This window comes from Neofelis nebulosa, chromosome X (assembly GCF_028018385.1).
Source record: "Neofelis nebulosa isolate mNeoNeb1 chromosome X, mNeoNeb1.pri, whole genome shotgun sequence".
NCBI classification, from domain to species: domain Eukaryota; kingdom Metazoa; phylum Chordata; class Mammalia; order Carnivora; family Felidae; genus Neofelis; species Neofelis nebulosa.
In genome coordinates this window covers 99,792,095-99,812,365 of record NC_080800.1, presented here as the reverse complement: position 1 = coordinate 99,812,365, position 20,271 = coordinate 99,792,095, and the positions used below count along the sequence as shown (strand labels likewise).

Sequence of the window (20,271 nt, the reverse complement as noted above, 5' to 3'; positions counted from 1 at the left end):
AGTTACATGGTGACTGAGATTTAAGGCTACAAAAGAAATTAGGGCTGTTAATGAGTGGGCCTTAAAAAAGGGTGATTGTTCTGAATTATCTCTATGTGTTCATAAAAGTGCAAGAGGGGAAAAGAAGTCAAAGTAAAAAGTAAAAGGAACAATGAAATTAATGCAATGTGATACTAAAATTTGCTAGCTTTGAATATGAAAACAGGAGCCTATAAAAGAAATGAATATATTCTCAAGAAGGAAACACAAAGCAAGAAAACGGATTATACCCCAGAACCTCCAGAAAGGAATGCAGCCCTAAGGATACCTTGAATTCATCCCAGAGAGGCACACATTGGACTTATTCTCCCAAAAATCCTGTTATAATAAAATTGTGCATTTTTTATTGGTAAGTTTGTAGGACCTTGTTAAAGCCATAATACAAACATAGTACAGGTCACAAAGTATATTAACTCATTAACAATTTATTGATAACCTGCTTTGCATAAATACTGATAGGGGCATAGGATGACACACTACTGAAAACACATGATCCCTAAACCCAAACAGGTTCTAGCTCAATAGAACAAAAAAGTCTTGAAGGAACATCTCAGGATCATAAGTCAGTTTCTGATGACCCCATTCTCCAAACTTCTATTCCTGTTATTGTTCCCTGGTCTCTGTTCTCAGGCCCTCTTCCTTCATTACTCTCATAACCATCCTGGGACATCATCACTTCTATTGAGAGCTATATATCTGCTTATTCTAGTATTTCCTGTGAGGTTCTCCCCAAAGTTGGTATAGATCTTCATTGAGACAATCCCCTCATAGCAAAATCTTGGATTCTAAGACTGTCTCAAACCAGAAAACAACCTATTTGTTGATAGGATCTTGTCTTTTCTCTGTGTGTCTCTATTATCTGCCAAGGATAATACTTCATCACTATAAATGCTCAATACATCTTAATTCAGTTAGCAAATGCCACCATTATTATTACTACAGAGTCAGTAGGTAGGTTCCAAGGACACAATGGTCACATTGGTTTTGAGGTCAGAGAAACCCGGGCATAAGAGGAGAAACTTAAGCCAAAGCCTTATGATGACTTAAAATCTACAAAGCTTGAGGCTCGGTACACTTCTTGATGGATACAGGAAGGAACAACAGGTTTCATAGGTTATGAAAGGACACTGGTATGATTCAGAAGCAAACGAATTTAACTTGAGTTGTGGATCATCAGCGAATTTTGTAGAGCTAGGTCACAGATTAGTGAACATAGAATGTTCAAATGTATAGGGCACCTGTGTGGCTCAGTTGGTTGAGTGTCCAACTCTTCATTTTGGCTCAGGTCATAATCCTAGAGTCATGGATCAAGCCCCGTATTGAGCTCTACACTGAGCATGGAGCCTGCTTAAGATTCTCTCTCTCTCCCTCAGCCCCTCCCCAGCTAGCGCACATGCATTCTCTATCTTTCGCACTTAAAAAAAAAAAAAGAAGAATGTTCAAATTTATTAAACAACCATTCTAGTAACTTCTCTGAAATCTGGTGAATCATATCCAACTCCTTCCCTCAGAAAAAATTCAGGGGTTAACACATATGTCCAAATAAGTGTGACAAATAATGTGTAATAAAACAGGAGACTCTGGTCAAGAGGTAAGGGGTTTTCTGAAATGAAGCCTCAAGAAGTGAATGCCATCCAGTGTGCAGAGAGCAGGTTTATAAACACATAAACTTTATTGTCACTTCTAGGTAAGCTTATATACTTACTTCTGAGCATCAGGTTTATAAAAACATAAATTTTATTGTCACTTCTAGGTAAGTTTATATACTTACTTCTGAGTATGCATCCAAGAGAAACACTCATATAATATCCGAGCAAACGTAAAAGGCTAGTATTCACAGCAATTCTGAAAAAGTGAATATTTAGAGACTTGGTGTTCATCTATGGAGGTAGAATTAACTAAATGACTCACTCTGAAATACTAGCCAGTAATTCAAAGTAATGGACTAAACAACAGGCCACATACAGAGCACCATGGATATCACATTAACATAGACCCTGAATGAAATTAATAGTGAAAATGATATGGTGGCTGACTTTGCTTTACAAATACTCTAACAAAAATATAGAAATAGGTGGGAGCTGGATAAAATATAAATAATAAAGTATTTACAACTGTTGAAGTTAGATAATGCACACATTATTAGCATACAAAATCTTTTCAAGTCATTTGCCAATTTTTTATTGTACTAAAATACCTGTAAGATTGAATTCATCATTTGAACCATTTTTAAATTTAAGTATTCAGTGCCATCAAATATATTCACAAAGACATGCATTCATAATCACTATTTCTAGAATATATTCATTGCTCAAGCAAGAAAACCATAATGATTAAGTAGTGTGAATGCAAGCCAAGAAAATATCTTTAAAGTGCATAAAGGGAAAAGAAAAATGTCAACCAGGAATTCTACACCATTGACAATACTTCCAAAAGGAAGAAAAAATAAAAATTAAAAAATAAAGAAATTAAAAAATTAAAAACAAGTCATCACAAACAGACCTCCAATACAGGCCATGTAAAAGGAATTCCTTCAGCAAGAAAGAGATTTCCCATGGGAATATGTATCTACACAATACAGTGAAAACACTGGAAAATAGAAATATTTGGAAACATATAAAAGGTTTTCCATAATTTTAAAAATCCCTTTGAAAAATAGTATTTTAAATGAAACAATCGTAACAACTTACTTTAGAATTTAATGCATATGTAAAAGTCAAATAAATAACAGTAGTACAAAAGTCATAAGGGGAGATAAACAGTAGTATATTGTTATAAAAATATTATTGATGAAGTGTTATCACATAAATGTGGACTTTCCGAAGCTATAGTTGGACAACCACTACAATATCAACATAAACAACTATAGCTAATCAGAACAAAAGATATAGGGGTGCCTGGGTGGTTCAGTTGGTTAAGCATCTAACTTGATTTTGGCTCAGGTCACGATCTCAGTGGGCTCAAGCCACACATTGGGCTCTGCACTGGCAGAGAAGAACCTGCTTGGGATTCTCTCTCTCCCTCTCTCTCTGCTCCTCCCCTGCTCATGTGCTCTCTCACTCTCTTTCAAAATAAATAAATAGGGACGCCTGGGTGGCGCAGTCAGTTAAGCGTCCGACTTCAGCCAGGTCACGATCTCACGGTCTGTGAGTTCGAGCCCCGCGTCAGGCTCTGGGCTGATGGCTCCGAGCCTGGAGCCTGCTTCCAATTCTGTGTCTCCCTCTCTCTCTGCCCCTCCCCCGTTCATGCTCTGTCTCTCTCGTCCCAAAAATAAATAAAAAACGTTGAAAAAAAAATTTTTTTTTAAATAAAAAAATAATAAATAAATAAATAAATAAATAAATAAATAAACTTCAAAAAACAAAAGGAAAGGGGTGCCTGGATGGCTAAGTCAGTTAGGTGTCTGACCTCAGCTCAGGTCATGATCTCACGGCTTGTGGGTTCGAGCCTAGCTGACAGCTCAGAGCCTAGAGCCTGCTTTGGATTCTATGTCTCCCTCTCTCTCTGCCCCTCCCCTGCTCACACTCTGTCTCTCCTTCAAATAAACATAAGAAAGAAAGAAAGAAAGAAAGAAAGAAAGAAAGAAAGAAAGAAAGAAAGAAAGAAAGAAAGAAAAGTGGCACCTGGGTGGCTTGGTGGGTGAGTTGAGCATCTGACTTCGGCTCAGGTCATGATCTCACTGTTCGTGAGTTCGAGTCCCGAATCGGAATCTGTGCTGACAGCTCTGAGCCTGAAGCTGGCTTCAGATTCTGTGTCTCCCTCTCTCTCTGCCCCTCCCCAGCTCGCGCTTTGTCTTTCTCTCTCCCTCTCAAAAATAAACAAACATTAAAAACAAATAAATACATAACAAAAGAAAAAAGACATAAAGCAAATTAATGAATAGAACTAACTTAAGAATTTAGAAAAAGAGAAAAAAGGAAACAAAGTACAATGTAACAAATTGAAAATGAATATAAAATGATAGATTTACAACTAATCTTATCACATTAAATGTTAATAGCATAAATATCCCAATTAAAGGCAGAGATTATAATAATAAATTAGTAAAGACAGGATGCAAATATATGAAGAAATAGAAAAAAAACACTTCAAATATAAACACAAAGATAGTTTTAAATTAAAGCATGGAAAAATAATGTGACAACATCAAGAAGAATCTGGAATAAGTGTATTAGTATAATACAAATTATATTTTGGTAAAAAGATTGCTATATATTAGTAATATTATGTAATATTACTAGAGATTAAAAAGGTCATTTTATATTACTAATTAAACCAGTTCATCAAGAGGACATAATCATAATATCTTAATCAACCAACAGAACTTCAAAATACATGAAACAAAAATTGATAGAAATATAATGAGAAATAAACACACAATTATAATCAAAGATTGAAATGCCATTCTTTCACTGAATTATTGAACAGACAGAAAATCAGTAAAAATATAGACAACATAAAACACCATATGAATCAAATGGACATAACTAACATTTATAGAACACTCTTCCCAGCAAGAGCAGAATAATCTTTCCAAGTAAACTCAGAATATTTACCAAAATAGATCATATTCTGTGCCAAGGAAACAATTCTCAATAAATTCTAAAAAAAATTTTTAAGGTTTATTTATTTTTGAAGGAGAAAGAGACTGAGGGTGAGCAGGGGAGGGGCAGAGCGAGTAGGAGACACAGAGTCTGAAGCAGGTTCCAGGGTCTGAGCTGTCAGCACAGAGCCTGACACGGGGCTGAAACCAATGAACTGTGAGATCATGACCTGAGCTGAAGTTGGATGCTTAACCAGCTGAGCCACCCAGGCACCCCGCAATAAATTCTAAAAGATTCATCATATAATCATTAATATCCAGAATGGTATTAAATTAGATATCAATGACCAAGAGATGTTCATTTATCATTTATCTTGTCCATTAAGTTCAAAGTATTGAACCTCCCCTATTTAGATGATATGACTATATATATAGAAAATCACAAAATATCTAAAAATGTTCTGAGAAGTATCAAATATAGCTAGTTCAAAAGAAACAAAATCAACATGCAAAAATCAATTTTACTTCTCTATAATAGCAATGAAGAATGAGAAAATATTATTAAGTACCACTTGAAATAGATTAAAAAAATGAATTATTAGGAATAAATCTAAGTAAATAGATGTAAGAAAAGTATGCAGAAACCTACAAAACAAACAGAAAGAAAATTTTAAAACCCTAAATAAATGTAAATACAGACATTTTTATGTTTCTATAATATGAAAATTCATATAAGAACTCAATTTTCTTGACATAAACATTCTCTATAAATTGATATATCTAATGCAATCCTAGCAAGGTTAATTTGTATCTGTAAAGACGCTTGAATGAAAATTTACAAGAGCTTCCTTTCATTTGGAACTTCCATCTTCCAGTAATTCGCCAAAATGAGCAACATAAAAGGAAAAAGGAGAGGTACCCACTGTATGTTCTCCAGGCCTTTTAGAAATGGTGGAGTTGTTCCTTTGGCTAATTACATGCAAATCTACAAAGAAGGTGATATTGTATACATCAAGGTAATGGACAATGTTCCAAAAGGAATGCCCCACAAAAGTTACCATGGCAAAACTACAAAGCTATGCAGCATGCTCTTGGCATTGTTGTGAACGAACTTGTGAAGGGCAAGATTCTTGCCAAGAAAATTAATATACACATTGAGCATATTAAACACTCAAAGAGCCAAGAGAGCTTCCTGAAGCTTGTGAAGGAAAATGATCAGAAGAACACGGAAACCAAAGAGAAAGTTACTTGGGTTCAACTAAAGCATCAGCCTGCCCCACCCAGAGAAGCACACATTATAAGAATCAGTGGGAAGGAGCCTGAGCTACTGGAACCCATTCACTATGAATTCATGGCATAATAGGTGTAAAAAAAAAGAAAGAAAGTCTTCAAAACTGTAAAAATTATACTCTTGAGTAGAACTGTGCTGTTCTCTCCCACAAAGAAATATTTAAAGCAAAAAAATTAAAAAATGAACATGAAATAGAAAAGGAGGTAGATTAGCCAAAAGAATTATTTAAAAGACTACAAAGCTAAAGTACATACATAATTTGAATTATTAACATAAAGCTGGAGAATTCAAGAAAGTTTAATATTAGAAAAGGGTTTAAAAACAGATAAATAGGGGCGCCTGGGTGGCTCAGTCGGTTAAGCGGCCGACTTCAGCTCAGGTCACGATCTCGCGGTCCGTGAGTTCGAGCCCCGCATCGGGCTCTGGGCTGATGGCTCAGAGCCTGGAGCCTGCTTCCAATTCTGTGTCTCCCTCTCTCTCTGCCCCTCCCCCGTTCATGCTCTGTCTCTCTCTGTCTCAAAAATAAATAAAACGTTAAAAAAATAAATAAATAAAAACAGATAAATAAAAGTGAAGACACAGTCCAAAATTTGAAAAAAGACACATGTTGAATGATTTTTTTAAATGTGTAAACATAATAAAATGAAGAAAACTTGTTATTTACAATAAATGATGCTGTAATACCACTAAAGTAACCCGCTAAACTGTTCAGTGTAACTATTGACCATATAAAAAAAAGCATGACCAATAAAAGAAAAGAATTGATAAATAGGAATTCATCAAATTAAAAAACTTTAGACATGTAGGGGCGCCTGGGTGGCTCAGTCCATTAAGCATCAGACTCTTGATCTCAGCTCAGATAACAAGCTCTCAGTTTGTAGGGTCGAGCGCTGACAGTGCGGAACCGTCAGCACAGAGTCTGCTTGGGATTCTCTCTCTTTGCCTTCTCTCTCTAAATAAAAGAATAAAATAAAATAAAAAATTTAAAAACTTTAGATATGCAAAACACACTAGAAAGGCAATGAAAAGTACATCATGGGGAATATAGTCAATATTATAATAACTTTGGTGACAGATGGTAACTACATTTAATCATAGGGATTATGTCATAATATATATAACTGTCCAATCACAATGTCATACATCAGAAACTAATTTCATATATGTGAAGTGGACTTCAATAAAAAAAAGACTATATCCTCTGACACCAATAGAATTAATCTTTAAATTAATTTAAAAATGTTAAGTAGAACATACCTGAGGGGTTGGAAATTAAGAAACATGCTGCAAATAAGCCATGTGTTCAATGAAAAAAAATTTTAATAATTTTAAGCAGGGTGCCTGGGTGTCTCAGTTAGCTGAGTGTCCAACTCTTGATTTTAGCTCAAGTCATGATCTCATGGTAGGTGGGTGTGAACCCTGCGTCAGGCTCTTTGCTGAGCACGGAGCCTGCTTGTGATTTCTCTTTCTCCCTCTCTCTCTGCCCCTACCTTGCTTGTGACTCTCTCTCGCTCTCAAAATTAATAAAATGTAAAAACATAATAATTTTACCTAGACAATAATGAATATATCACATAGATCTTTCAAGATGTGGATAAAGTTGTACATAGGAAAACCCATAACCTTGAATGCATATTTAGGGAAAAAGGTAAGGCTGAAAAACGAGTATAGAAGTTTGCATCCGAGAACACCAGCAGGTTGATCCTAAGTAATACAAAAGAAGAAAATAATAAAGAGTAGAGTTGAAGTCAATAAAATAGAAAATAAAAACATTCTATGGCAAATAATGAAAAACTTGTTTATTGCAAAGATTAATAATATTAAAGCACTGATAAAATGATGAAGAAATGTCAATATATAGAGACTATATATGTATATACTTTATATATCAAAAACTAAAAAAAAAGAATGTAAAACTTAGAAGTGATGCCATTTATAATAACATCATAGATATTATAAAATCAAAAGGCTGTTTAGAAACTCAAAATACTAGTAAGGAAAGATATGCAAGAACTTAACACAAAAAAATTACAAAACATTACTAGTAAGACCATCCCATCAGACACAAGAAAAATCGTTTGACAAAATTCAAAGCCCATTCTTGATAAATGATATCATAAAAGAAAGCAAAACATTAAATTAAACAAAAACACAAGCCCTGTACAAAGCCAACTAAAAATATTTTTAAGAGCAAGTATGAGAGAAATAGTCCAACTTCATGGATTACAGGAATTAATATTAGATAGTTCTCCTCAAATGTGTCTAATATATTCAATGCAATTCCCATAAAAGTCCCAGAGGTTGGTTTATAGCTATTGGGAAATGAATACTAAAAATTATATGAAAGAGCTATTTGGAATAATCAAAACTATTAAAAAATAACAAAATGGGGAAGGTATAACACCTGATAACAATATTTATATCACACTAATTGGAATTTTTTAAAAAGCCTGTAAAAACAGACAAAGAAGACATTATATAAACATAAAGGAGAGAATCCAACAAGAAGATATAACAATGGTAAATATTTATGCACCCAACATGGAAGAACCCAAATATATAAAACAATTAATAAAAACATAAAGGAACTCATTGATAATAATACAGTAATACTAAGGGACTTTAACATTCCCTTACATCAATAGATAGATCATCTAAAAAGAAAATCAACAAGGAAACAAGGGCTTTGAATGACACACTGGACAAAAATGGATGTAACAGATATATTCAGAACATTCCATCCTAAAACAGTGGGATACACATTCCTTTCAAGTGCACATGTGACATTCAACAAAACAGATCACATTTAAGATAACAAAACAGGTCTCAACAAATACAAAAAGACTGAAATCATATCATGCAACTTTTCTGATCACAACTCTATAAAACTAGAAGTCAGCCACAAGAAAAAATCTAGAAAGACCACAAATACATGCAAGATAAACAACATGCTACTAAACAATGAATGGGTCAACCAGGAAATCAAAGAAGAAATAAAAATACACAGGAAACAAATGAAAATGAAAACACATCAGTCCAAAACCTTTGGGATGCAGCAGAAGCGGCCCTACAAGGGAAGTATATAGCAATACAGGCTTACATTAAGAAGAAAAATCTCATATAAACAACCTAACCTTAAACCTAAAGGAGCTAGAAACAGAACAACAAATGAAGCCTAAATCCAGCAGAAGGAAGGAAATAATAAAGATTAGAGCAGAAATAAATGTGGGGCACCTGGGTGGCTCAGTTGGTTAAGCGGCCAACTTCAGCTCAGATCGTGATCTCACGGTTCGTGAGTTCGAGCCCCTCATTGGGCTCTGGGCTGACAGCTCAGAGCATGGAGCCTGCTTCAGATTCTGTGTCTCCCTCTCTCTCTGCCCCTCCCCTGCTCTTGCTCTGTCTCTCTGTCTCTCAACAATAAATAAATGTTAAAAAAAGAGCAGAAATAAATGATACAGAAACTATAAAACAGAAAAGATCAATGAAGCCAGGTGTTGCTTCTTTGAAAAAATTAATAAAATTGTTAAACCCCAACCAGTCTTATCAAAAAGAAAAGAGAAAGGAACCAAATAAATAAAATCACAAATGAGAGAGGAGAGATAACAATCAACACCACAGAAATACAATTAAGAGAATATTATAGGAATAACAATGAAAAGAACCACTATATGTCAACAAGTTGTACAACGTGGAAGACATGGATGAATTCCTAGAAACATGGAAAGTACCAAAAATGAAACAGGAAAAAATAGAAAATGTGACCAGACAGAAAAGCAGCAAATAAATTAAATCTGTAATCAAAAAACGCTCAACAAATATTAAATCCAGGGCCAGATGACTTCAAAGGTGAATTCCACCAAACATTTGAAGAAGAGTTAATACCATTTCATCTGAAACTATTCCAAAAAATAGAAAAGGAAGGGAATTTTCCAAATTTATTCAATGAGGCCAGCATCACCCTGACACCAAAACCAGATAAAGAAACCACTAAAAAAGAGAACTACAGGCCAAAATCCCTGCTGAACATGGATGCAAAAAATCTCAATAAAATATTAGAAAACCAAATCCAACAATATATTAAAATAATTATTCACAAGGATCAAGTAGGATTTATTCCTGGGTTGCAAGGGTGGTTCAAGATTCACAAATCAACAGTATTACTCCACACTAATAAAAAAAGGGTAAGAATCATATGATCATTTAATTAGATGCAAAAAAAGCATTTGACAAAGTAAAGCATCCATTTGTGAGAAAGGAAAACCTCAAGAAACTAGGTTTAGAGTAAACATACCTCAAAATCATAAAGGCCATGTATGAAATACTGAGAGCTAATATCATCCTCAATGGAAAAAAAGTGAGAGCTTTTCCTCTACGGTCAGGAACAAGTCAGTAACGTCCACCCTCACCACTGTTATTTAACATACTACTGGACATCCTAGCTACAGCAATCAGACAACAAAAAGAAATAAAAAGGAACCAATTTGGCAAGGAAGAAGTAAAACTTTCACTATTTGCAGACATCACAACACTCTGTACAGAAAACCTGAAAGACTCCACCAGAAAACTGCTAGAACTGATACACAAATTCAGTAAAGTCACAGGACACAAAATCAATGTACAGAAATCTGTTGCATTTCTATATACCAATGATGAAGCAACAGAATAGAAATTAAGGAATCAATCCCATTTACAACTGCACCAGAAAACAAGATACCTAGGAGTAAACCTAATCAAAGAGGTAAAAGACTTGTACTCTGATGAAAGAAAGTGAAGATGACATAAAGAAATAGAAAGACATCCCATGCTCATGGAATACCCAAAGCAATCCACACATTTAATGCACTCCTTACCAAAATGCTAACAGCATTTTTCACAGAACTAGAACAAACAATCCTAAAATTTGTATGGGAGCACAGAAGACCCTAAATAGCCACTGTGACCTTGAAAAAGAAAAGCAAAGCTGGAGGCATCACAATTCTGGGCTTCAAATTATATTACAAAGCTGTAACGATTAAAAACAGCATGGTTCTGGTGCAGAAGTAGACATATAGATCAATGGAACAGAATAGAAAACCCAGAAATAAACCCACTATATGGTCAATTAAGTTTCGACAAAGCAGGAAAGGATATCCATTGGGGGAAAAAAGGTCTCCTCGACAAATGCTACTGGCAAAACTGGACAAAAACATGCAAAAGAATGAAACTGGACTGCTTTCTTATACCATACCCCAAAATAAATTCAAAATGGATTAAAGAACTAAATTTGATTCAGGAAACCATCAAAATCCTAGAGGAGAACACTGGCAGGAACAACTTTGACATCGGCTGTAGCAACTTATTTCTACATACGTCTCTAGAGGCAGGGGAAACAAAAGCAAAAATAAACTATTGTGACCTCATCAAAATAAAAAGCTTCTGCACAACAAAGGAAACAATCCACAAAACTAAAGTGCAACCTACAGAATGGGAGAAGATATTTGCAAATGACATATCTGATAAAGAGTTAATATCCAAAATGTATAAATAAATTATAAAACTCAACACCCCAAAAAACAAATAATTCAATTAAAAAATGGGCAGAAGACATTAATAGATGTTTTTCCAAAGAAGATCTACAGGTAGCCAAGAGACACATGAAAAGATGCTCAACATCACTGATCAACAGGGAAGCATAAATCAAAACTACAATTACCTCACACCTGTCAGAATGGCTAAAATGAACAACACCAGAGACAACAGGTGTTGGCGAGGATGCAGAGAAAGGGGAACCATCATGCACTGTTGGTGGGAATGCATCGTGGTACAGACACTCTGGAAAACTGTACAGAAGTTCCTCACAAAGTTAAAAATAGAACTACCCTGAAATTTAGCAACTATACTCCTAGGTATTTACCCAAACAGTACAAATATAGTCATTCAAAGGAATACATGCACCCTCATGTTTATAGCAGCATTATCTACAATAGCCAAATTATGGAAAGAGCCCAAACGTTCATCAACTGATGAATGGATAAAGAAGATGTGGTATGTATGTATATATGTGTGTGTGTATATGTGTATGTATATATATATATATATAAATTATATTATATTTTATTATATTATAATTATATATAATATTTTATAATATAATATAATATAATTTATTATATTATAATAAATATAATAATAATTATAATTATTATTAAATAATTAAATTAATTAATTAAATATTATTTATTTTTAATAATTAAATATTATTTATTTATTATATAATTAAATATATATAAATTTTATATATATATATAAAATTAAATATAATTAAAATATTATTATTATTATATATAATATATAATAATAATAATTATAATATATATAATATAATATAATATAATATAATATATTATAATTATAATATTAATATATATATATTAATTTTTTTAAGAATATATATATATATTCTTAAAAAAATTAATGCCTTGAGCAAATGACAAGTGGAAGTCAGAATTAGGAAGTAAAGGGAAATGAACATATATTATGCTAGATGCATATGAATATACATGTATATGGCCTTAACTTAAATCTTGTACTAACCCTGCAAGGCAAATTTCTTTTTTTTTTAATTTTTCTTATGTTTTATTTTATTTTTGAGAGAGAAAGAGTACGTGAGCTAGGTAAGAGCTGAGAGAGGGAGACAGAGGATCCGAAGAGGCCTCCATGCAGACAGCTGAGACCCAATGTAGGGCTTGAACTCATGAACCAGGAAACCATGACCTGAGCCAAAGTCAGACACTTAACCAACTGAGCCATCCAGGTGCCCCGGCAATTTTCTATCATACAGTACATTATGCATTATACTACTTCAATTATTCGATTGAGGAAACTGAGGTTCTAAGAACTTAAGATTTTTTGCCAAAGTCACAGAGTAAATGGCAAAAGAGGATTTAAAGAAATTTGCAAATTTCTATTTCGTTATCAACCTAAAAAAATTATCTGGTTTTATGAAAGATAGTCCAAGTAGAAAGTGAATTGTCTGTGCAATCATCTCCAAATAATGAAGAAATTCTCAATAATTCCTTCAGTTTCAAATGCTGGTGAAACCTTTTTGTGAAGTACAAAGTGCTGCATTGGCCAGCTTGGCTACACTAAAGCCACACACAGTCAGCATTTCCATTCTTAATGCTGTAGGGGCACTCTGTAACTCAGCCATAATCAATCTATGTTGGCCTAAGGTTTGTCATTAAAGGTCATGACTGAAGAGCGCCTTTAAAATAAAAACTCCATTTAACCAACTTAAATAGGAATAGGGCACATGAACAGAGGCTGATTTTCCAAATGATTATAATTCACAGCCAGGTGTCAGATGTAAGTATTTGCTTTATGCTTTCCAGAAGATTGTTGCTGTTTATTTGCACCTGCAAAAAATAATCAAACAGCAGGAGAAAATAATTACAGGTACAGCTAAATCAGGCAATGCCCTTATCCAAAGATACTATGAACATTCACTTCCATTTTCAAAAGGCTTATCATACTAAAATCTCAAAACCACAAACATTGCAGATACCAGTGAAAGAAAATGAAGATGAGAACATAGGGCTAAAGTAAGTAAATATTCTGACCCGAAAGTTGAACATAACAACCTGACAGTGACTTGAGGAATGTAAGAACTCCATAATTGTCTAAAAAAAAAAAAAAGGTAAGTATGAATATTAATGAAATGAAGTACTGGAAAAAATTCCAAAATTGCAACACATCCTGGAAGACTAGTCCTAATGTCATCTAATAAAGACGTTAGTATAATTAGGCAGATTCAAGCAAGTTGGCCATGAGCAGTGGTGTACGTGTAAAATAGCTCTCTACAAATAGACCCTTTCTTTGTATCCTTTGCTCATTTCTGTGGTAGAAATACCCAAAATACATGAATTTAAAGGTATGAATGTGACACCACTGCATGCAGGATTGAAAACAGATCTTTACCACTGGCTCTACTAATCAGATGTTAGCCACCTGTGTCACACTGATGGCTCAAACCAATAATATAATCTTCTACCATAGGGTAGGATATTAATAAGAGCTAATTAAACCTAAAACATACAAAAGAAAGAAATTAATAAAGATTAGAAAGGAAATGTATACAATACTGAATAAAAACAACACAGAACAATCAATGTAACCAATGGTTGGTTGATTTGTTGAAAAAAATCAACAAAATTGACAAGCAGTTGGCTGAATTAAAATGAAAAAAAGACAGAAGAGAAATCTTATTAAAATAAAAAGTATTGGGTGCTTGGGTGGCTCAGTCGGTTGAGTGTCTGACTTTGGCTCAGGTCATGATCTCACAGTCTGTGGGTTAGAGCCCTGCGTTGGGCTCTGTGCTGACATCTCAGAGCCTGGAGCTGCTTCGGATTCTGTGTCTCCCTCTTTCTCTCTTCCCTCCCCTGCTCATTCTCTCTCTCTCTCTCTCTCTCTCTCTCAAAAATAAATATTAAAAAAATTTTAATAAAAAGTATTATAAGAAAATATTATGAGTAACTACTTCCCAAAAGTAAAGGAAATAAATAAAGGAAATGCACAAGTTCCTGGAAAGACACAAACTAGTGAAAATGATTCAAAATGAAAGTGAAAACCTGAAAGAACCAATAAACAGCAAAGCTATTCAATCAGTAATTTTTTAAAAATTCCATACTAAAGAGAAGTTCAGGACCAGAAGGCTTCACTGGTAAATTCCTCCAAACATTTAAAGGAGAACTAATACTAATCCTTCATAAATTCTTCTAAAAAACAAGAAGAGAAGGGAACATTCCCAACATACTCTACAAGGTTAATGTTGCCCTTATACCAAAACCAGACAAACATATTAGAAAAAAATTACACACTAATAATATTTATAAATATTGACACAAGATTTTCAACAATATATTATCAAACCAATCCAGCAACTTATAAAAGGGATTATACTTCATGAACAAGTGGGATTTATTACAGGATTGCAAGACTGGTTCAACAATAAAAAGTCAAAGTAATACAACATACAACAGAATTAAGGGCAAAACCCACATCATCATATCAATGAGGGAAAGAAGAAGCATTTGAGAAGATCCGGTACTCTTACATGATAAAAACACTAAAAAATTAGCAACAGAATTGAACTTATCAGCCTGACAGAGGGCATCTACAAAAACCAACCTCTAATCATGACATAACACAGAAATCATTCCCTTAAATTCAGGAAGAAGACAAATATATCTGCCTTCACCACTTCTATTTTCTCTTTCTCTTTCTTTCTTTCTTTCTTTCTTTCTTTCTTTCTTTCTTTCTTTCTTTCTTTCTTTCTCTCAAGAGTGTGCAAGTGAGAGAGGGGCAGAGAGAGAGGGAGAAAGAGAGAACCCCACAAGGAGCAGAGAGAAAGGGAGAGAGAATCCCACACAGGCTCCACAGTCAGCACGGAGCCTGAAGCACGGCTTGAGCTCACTCAATGCAAGGCTCCAACTCACAAACCCTGAGATCATGACCTGAACCAAAGTCAGATGCTTAATGGACTAAGGCACCCAGGCACCCCCTGCCTTCGTCTCTTCTATGTAATATTACACTGTAAACACTGGCTAAGGCAACTAGGCAAGAAAAAAATAAAGACATCTAAATTGGAAAAGAAATAAAACTCCCTCTTTGCACATGATACAATCTTATAGGTAGAAAATCATAAGGAAGCCACTAAAATAACTATCAGAATAAATGAGTTCACTAAGGATGCAGACTACAAAATTGACGTACACAAATTAACTGTTTCTATGTATTAGCAATGAAAAATCAAAAACGAAATTATACAATTATGTAAATTTCATTTATAGTAGCATAAAAAATACTTAGGTGTATATTTGTCAAAAGAAGTAGAAGGTTTATATATTCAAAACTTCAAAACATCACTGAGAGAAATTAAGTAAGTACTACACAAATGGGAAGACATCTGTGATCATGAAGTGGAAGACTTAAGACCTTGTTAAAATTGCTATACTACATAAACTGATGTACAGATTCAACATAACCTCTATCAAAATAGCATCTAGCCTTTTAGAAGAAACAGAAAGATTATTCAAAATTTCAAATGAAAATACAAGAGACCCAGAATATCCAAGAGAATTTTAAAAAAGAATGATCTTGGGGCGCCTGGGTGGCGCAGTCGGTTAAGCGTTCGACTTCAGCCAGGTCACGATCTCACGGTCCGTGAGTTCGAGCCCCGTGTCAGGCTCTGGGCTGATGGCTCGGAGCCTGGAGCCTGTTTCCGATTCTGTGTCTCCCTCTCTCTCTGCCCCTCCCCCGTTCATGCTCTGTCTCTCTCTGTCCCAAAAATAAATTAAAAACATTGAAAAAAAAAATTTAAAAAAAAAAAAAAAAAAAAGAATGATCTTGGAAGAGACATATTTCTCTAAATCAAAACTTAGTACAAAGCTATAGCAATCGAGAAGAGTTTGGTACTTGCCAATAGAAAGACATATAGACCAAAGGAATGAAAATGAAATACAGAGAAAAAGCCTGTATATTTATAATACATTAATTTTTTATGTTTATTTATTTTAGAGAGAGAGACAGAGCATGTGGGAGGGGCAGAGAGGGCGGGAGACAGAGGATCTGAAGCAGGCTCTGCACTGACAGCAGAAAGTCCTATGGGGGGCTTGAACTAATGAACTGTGAGATCATGATCAAGCCAAAGTCAGACGCTTATCTGACCGAGCCACCCAGACACCCTATAATATATTGATTTTTGACAAGAATGCCTTGATGACTCATTGAAAAATAATAACCTTTTGAACAAATGATTCTAGAACAAATGAATATCCACTTGCAAAAGCATGAAGGTGGACCCCTACATCACACCGCATTCAAAAAGTAACTCAAAATACATCACAGACCTATGTGTAAAATCTAAAACTATAAAATTCTTTGAAGGAAATCAAGGACTAAATACCCATGATTGTAGATTAAGCAATCATTTCATAGATATGGCTTCAAAAGCACAAATGACAAAAAAAAAAAGAGGATAAATTGGACTACATGAAAACTAAAATCACTTCTGCTTAAAGAACTACCATAAAGTGAAAAGATAATTCACAGAAAGGATGAGAATTTTTGCAAATCATATATGTGTCATAACAGAGTTCTATCAAGAATATATAAAGAACAATAATAACTTGATACTAAAAAGACAAACAACTCAACAGATCAATGGGAAATTAGATTTAAAGGAAAACCTTTCTCTGGTCTAAACACTTCTGACACCAAATGTTAGGTTTTTCCCCATACCAACTGATTTTCCAACTCCCTGGACACCAATAGGGTGCCCTATAATGAAATTCAACATTACTCCAGGTACTTAGTGTCAGACTCTAAAGGTTTAATGGCTCTGTTTCACCGGACTACCCTCACTTCAGATGCCAGCTGCACGTAATGGTCCCCAGGATATTCACATTTCTGTCCCACCCAACCAGAAACTTGAAGGTTCCCGTAACCTCCCTGCCTCAGGATTAATTATTTGTTAGAATGGCTCATAAAACTCAAGAAACATGTACTTATGTTTAGCAGTTCATTATAAAGGATATTATAAAAATATAGATAAACAGTAAGATGAAGAAGTACATAGGACAAGGTCTGGAAATGTCTGGAGTATAGGAGCTCGGGGTGCATCATCCTCCAAACACACGCATGCATTCCCAATCCTGAAATTTCTCTAAACCACATACTTTCAGAATTTTTAGGAAGGCTTCATGACATAGGCATAAACAGGTATTCACTACATTAATCTAGACAGCTCTTCCCTCTCCTTCCTGTAAGATGTGGTGGTACTGAATGTTCCAAGCTTCTAATCATGGCTTGGTCTTTCTGATAATTAGTCCCTGTGCTGAAGCTACTCAAAAGCCCACCAATAGTTGCCAGATTTGGACCAAAGACCCTCCTAACACCCAGGAAATTCTAAGGGGTTTGGAAGCCCTGTGCCAAAAACCAGGGATACATACCAAATATATATTTTGTATTATGTCACAAGATTTGGAGCAACTACACATAAAAAAATAGTCAAAATCATTAGTCATTTAGGAAATGCAAATCAAAACTACAATGAGAAAGCACTTCACACCTGCTAGGAGAGGTAACATTTAAAAAGAAACAAATACAACACCACACGACAAGTGTTAGGGAGAACGTAGAGCAGCTAGAACCCTCAGACATTGCTGGCGGGAATATAAAATGCTACAGTTGCTTTTGGTAACAGTTTGCCATTTCCTCAAAATTTTTCAGCATGGAGTTACATAGGACTGAGTAGGTATATACCCACTCCTGTGTATATACCCAAAAGAAATAAACATAGAAGTCTGAACAAAACTTGTACACAAATGTTCCTAGGAACATTGTCAATACTAGCCACATAGTAGAAACAACATTTATCAAATAATGATGGGCAAATAGCGTGTGATATGTTGATGTAACGGAATATTACTCAATAGTAAAAAGAATTGCTGATGCATGCTATAACATGGATGAACCTCAACAGCATTATTCTATATTGTATGATTCCATTTATCTAGCTGTCTAGAATTGCAGAATCTGAAATATCATTTCCTAGAGCTGGAGGTGGGGGAAATGGGGAGTTAATGCCAATGGCAACATGTTTATTTCTAGGAGAATAAAAATGCTTTAAAATTAGATATGGTAATGGTTGTACGTGAATTTACCAAAAAGCCCTAAATTGTATATACTAAATGGGTGAATTTTATGGGAGTAAATTATAGTATCTCAGTAAAGCTTTATAAAAAAAAAGTAATATCAACTAACATTTACAGAGTACTTATTAAGGCCCAAGCACTATGCTATTTATTTTATACTTCTTATCTGACCAAATTCTAATGATAATGCTATGAGTTAGGTATTATCATTAAACTTGTTTAAAAGAAGGATAATCTAAGGATCAAAAAGTCAAGTATTCCTAGGTCTGACAGCTAGCAAGTAGTAAAACTGAATTTCAACCCAGGTTTGTTTTATTTCAAAGGCCATGCCTGCAATTTAACCACTGCCTGGTCATTGGGAAAGAGAGGGTCACTGAAGAATAAATGGACATCGTGAAAGTGTGTAGAAAGAGCAAGCAAGGGTCTATGGAGGGAACATTGGGAAACTATCGTTTGAGGGGCCAAATAGAGGAAACAAAACAGAGAGGATGAAAAAGATGAATAGAAAAGTGAGAGAAAAGTAGCTCAATGGAATGATATTAATTATATGCGCTTATCATATGTTAGCACACAGGTGCTGAGAATACAACAATAAATAAGACATAGTTACTGTCCCCAAAAGATACTAGAGAAAATAGATAATTATTTTCTTTAAAAGTCAGAGTCTAAATGGAGGTTTGACATAGCGCCTGTAGACTTCTGCCGGATGCTATTCAAGGACGTATTCACATGGACTTCAGGAAAGACAGCAGAGGCAAATTTCAGTTTAAATGGCTGTCTTCAGCATCACATTATTGATCCTTTTTGTATTACTCCATCTCACAAAACACCTTCCCTTAAGCTCCCTTACCTTTCCGATGCTTAGCAGTCTATTTTAACTTCTTCCCCTTGTTGTCTGCAAATAACCAGCTATCAGTCACTTAAACCACAGCGTGAATGAGTTAGTATTATGTGAAACTTTGGTAGAAATGAAGTGAAATAAATCACAGGTCTTATGAAAATTCTCCAAAATGTAAAGATGCAAAGTGCTCAGAATAATGTATTACTTAGTCTGTACCATTTATTGCATAATCTATATAAACATAATCTAAGTATCAAAAAGTTTATATATATATAATGTTTTTCAGAATATTCTATAAATACTTTGAGAGCAAGAACCATATTTTCTATATACCCTAGACATATACTTCGCAGAGTACCGATGCAGGAATAAATATATGCTCACGGCTTGTTTGACTGATTAGGAATTCTGTTAATTTTATCCAAATAATATTTCATGATATTTTCCAGGGAGTGAGAAATAGGTTTGATTTACTTATGCCCTTTACCAAAAACCAGAGGAAATTATGATAATTCCCTTCCCATAGTAATGATTTCTGAATTCACATTTTAATAATTGTAGGACTTTCCTTTTGATTATATCAATATTTTAACTCTAGTAAAAATAATGGACTTTCAAATGCACTACATCATTCTCTCTTCACAAAGAAGGGCTTCTTATATTTTTGAAATTCTAAGCTGTTGAACTAGACGAAATGAGTGATTTGTCCCTTAGAAAAGGCAGATGTCTGTAGGTATGTTGTTTAAGAAACCCCTTGGGGCAAGGCTGGAGGGAATATATGCTAACTTCAAACCTACATATCTTCAAAACTCTCTTGAATAAAGAATATCTATACACAGTAGGCCAAGTCCTACAGTTCTTTCTT

General features: G+C 34.4%; 1 long non-coding RNA gene and 1 pseudogene across 1 annotated transcript in view; one reads left to right on the top strand and one right to left on the bottom strand.

Annotated features, from left to right (window-relative positions):
* The window catches only part of LOC131501849 (uncharacterized), a 134,757-nt gene that overhangs the window by 93,702 nt on the left and 20,784 nt on the right, over window positions 1-20,271 (bottom strand). The gene's annotated exons all lie outside the window — the stretch shown is intronic.
* On the top strand, window positions 5,467-5,942 carry LOC131501848 (large ribosomal subunit protein eL21-like; annotated as a pseudogene).